Below are 3,345 nucleotides of genomic sequence, written 5' to 3' on the forward strand. Positions count from 1 at the left end.
TTCCAAAAGGCCATCCTGAGATAAGAAATATGTGCTCTGCAACTGCAAGAGCTTCAATATGCCTGTTTCAACTCTTCATTCATTTACAAGTTATTATTGACACTCTGTTTCTGCTTCCAGTTTGGACTTGCTCTCCATAGGCCTAAAACAATTTTTTAAAACAGCTACAGCAATTTTTTATTTTATTTGAATGTGCACTTAGAGCATTTCCCTAGTCAGGAATACTGTTGCAATTAAACAGACTGCTTTGGAGAACAAAAGCAACTACAAGAAGCAGTACATGATTAGAAGAGAAACAGCAGAGGTTTCACAGGGTTCTTGTACATTCAGGAACACTTTAATAACCAGATCGCAGTGGGTAAGCCTTCAGATCACCCTGCGCATGATGTGGCCGTTCGGTCCGTCAGTCCTGCTCCACAGAAGCGAAAGCCCCAGCAGAGGGGTGAAAGGCAAAGCTGTCCCGCCCATCCCGCTGTGCTGCTTCAAGCGCCTCAGGGCTCTCGGCGCCAGGGTCGCGTTCCCCAGCTCCAGGTGTCCCGTCCAGCTACTCAACCGCGGCGCCCGGCCCCACCACGCTGCCCCGGCCCACTCCCGCGGCTCTGTGACCTTCCTGCGTGGCCCTGCCCCACATCACATCCCCCAGCCCTGCCAGGCCCAGCACACAAGAGCTTGACAACAACACAACCCCTGAGAGCTGGGACAGCCACCACTGAGGTACAATTGTCCTGCCTAAGATAAAGCACAAATGTGTGTGAAAGACAACCAGGACAAAATGTAAGGTTTAACAGAACATTTTATTTAGTAACAGAGAAAAGAAGATGGAGAAGATGCTCCAAAATACAATAAGACAAGGGTGCACGGCTCCAGCTGCCTCCTCCTTGCACAGGCCGAAAGAGGACAGGCGGCCGCGCGGGCGGGGACCTGGGCCCCGACTACGGGCAGGTCCCGTTGCCCGCGCCATGACCAAGGGCACCCGGGGAAGCAAGGGGCAAGCCGGAGCTCTCCCCCTCCTCAGATCTGGGCCCGAGGCAGGACCCCACCGCGGCCGCTGCTGCTCTCCTTGCCCTCCTGGGAAGCCAAAGCTAAGAGGCTGCAGCGCTTTTTACAGGGGCCTAAGGGACACGCTCACTCGCACCTCACTCCGACAAGGACAAGACACGAGGACAGAGACGAGAAGAGGAGCAGAGAGACACGGACGAGACACGAGGACAAACAGGACTTTCCAGGAGAGAAGGAGAGCCCAGGCCGGCAGCGAGAGGGGACCCACCGCGAGCCAGGAGCGGGAGGAGAGGCTCAGGCCTGCCCCCGGGCCGCACGGAGGCCGGAGCGCTCAACGTGCCGGGGGGCTTCGCGTGTTGCCAAAGGGCGAGGGCTGTGACGCTCCCCGACTACGGGGGGGGTCGCGCTGGCCCGGCTGCCGCCAGCGGGCGGAAAGCCGCCGGGGGGAGGGGGCGGGGGGCGGGGGGGGTTAAGGAGCCCTGCCCTGCTTACAGGGCGGGCAGGGGGTCCGCCGAGCTCCCCGTGCCCCGCAGGCGCGGAGAAGGGCGCTCGCTCCCTCCTTACAGGGGCGTCGCTCTCTCCAGGCGGCCAAGGAGCAGCACGGCCAAAGGGCACCTAAAGCAAAGACCTGAGCCCTGCTTACAGGGAGGTCGCCCAGCGCAAAGCCAGCACGGGCGCCAAAGGCGCCGGCGACGCTCTTCCGCGACCGCAGCCCTGCTTCCAGGGCGGTCCCTTTGCCCAGAGCGCCTTTCCCTTTCCTCCTCTTCCGCCTTCCTCCTCTCCTCTCGCTGCTCGCTCTTGACTCGCCGTTCCTCACCTTCCTCCTTCTTCTCCGTGAGCTGCTCGACGGAAAGCAAACCAGACGCGCTTAGGACTGCAGGGGCCACCGCTGCCCCCCCGCCTCCCCCCCCCCCGAGGCACGGGGGCGCACGGGGCAGCTCTCCGCGCCTCGACCCAGCGGTCCCCTCCCGCACCCGGGCGCTCAACCCTGCCCCTACCCGCCTTCCCCTCTCGGCCCCTCAGCCGAAACACCGCGGGCGCGCTCCTCCCGCCCGAGCGACGCTCACTCGGCCCCCGGACGCCCGGGTCGCCCGGCGCGGGGGGAGCGGGGGCGCCGAGGCTGACGGGCGCACCCTCACGCCGCCGCAGCCCTGCTGCCCGCAGTACCTTTCTCTTCCGTCTTCTCTCGCTGCTCACTCTTGACTCGCAGCTCCTCGTTGCTCCTCTTGCTTCTCCGGGAGCTGGCGGGAAGCAAGGCGGACACCTCCGGGGCTGAGAACGGCCGCCGCTGCCTGCCTGCCCGAAGCGCGGAGGCTCCCGGGGGAGCTCCCCGCAGCTCCACCCAACGGTCCCCCCCCCCCCCCCCCTCGCCGGACGCCCAGCCCCAGCCCCAGCCCTGCCCCCCCGCCTCCCCCGCCAGCTACGACCTCGCGGACGCGCTCCTCGCGCCAAAGCCGCGCTCGCCCGGCCGCTCGCCACGCTGCCCTGCGGCGGCAGCGCCTCCCAAACGCCCGGGAGGACCCTCTCTTCGGGAGCATGCGGCGCCCAAGCCCCCGGCGCCTCCCGAGGGACGGCCCCGGCCCCACTCACCAGCAGCCGCTGCCCGCGGCACGGCCTCCAGGCGACGAGGCGTCCGGCGCTCTTGCTTGAAGCCGCCGCCGGGGTCAGGGGCGGGCGCTCTGGGCAAACGCGGCTGGGCACGGACGGCAGCGGCCCGGGAGGCTTCAGCCCTGCTTACAGGGGGCCGGCGCCGCCGCCGCCGGAAGCGCAAAAGGCCGGGGGCCCCGGGGCGCTAGCCGGTCCCCGAGTTACGGGGCAGCGCGGGGCCCCGCGGCAAAGGGAGGCTCCTTTTCTCCCGTTCAAACCGGCCGCCAGCCGAGCGCAAAGGCTCGAGACCCGCGCCCCGCTTACGGGGGGGGTCCGCGACGCCCAGGCGCACGGAGAGCTCAGCCTTCCCCCACAGCCGCGGGAAGGACTCGCAGCAGCCAGGCAGCGGAGCACGCTGGCCAAAGGCCGGTGCCCTCGCTTCGACTACAGGCGCGGGCCCCGGACAGCTGCCTCCTCGCGGGCGGCCGCTCCGCGCGCAGCCCTGCTTACAGGGCGCTGCCCGCGCCGCTCGGCACCGGCCACGAGCCCCGCGGAGCGGGAGGCTCTGACCCGCGCCCGAGTTACGGGCCGGCCGGCCGGCCCGGCTGCGGCACCAGAGTGCGTCTTCGGGAGCCCCGGGGCACCTCGAGCCCGGCTGCGGGCCGGCCGCCCCCAGAAAAAGCAGCCCCGCGGCGGGGCGCATCCTCCGCCGGGCCCCTTAGCGGGCCGGGGAGGGGTCGTTCCCGGCGGCTGGCTAGA

At 67.7% G+C, this 3,345-nt stretch overlaps 1 long non-coding RNA gene across 1 annotated transcript; it reads right to left on the minus strand.

Annotated features, from left to right (window-relative positions):
• Nucleotides 1–815: 815 nt before the first annotated feature.
• LOC134150613 (uncharacterized) lies at nt 816–3,002 on the minus strand. Its single transcript, XR_009960681.1, has 3 exons — nt 2,590–3,002; nt 2,167–2,240; nt 816–1,838 (listed from the first exon to the last, which is right to left on the minus strand). It is a non-coding gene; the product is annotated as an uncharacterized LOC134150613 (long non-coding RNA).
• Between the last annotated feature and the right edge of the window lie 343 nt (nt 3,003–3,345).

This window comes from Rhea pennata, chromosome 24, assembly GCF_028389875.1.
Source record: "Rhea pennata isolate bPtePen1 chromosome 24, bPtePen1.pri, whole genome shotgun sequence".
Lineage (NCBI taxonomy): Eukaryota > Metazoa > Chordata > Aves > Rheiformes > Rheidae > Rhea > Rhea pennata.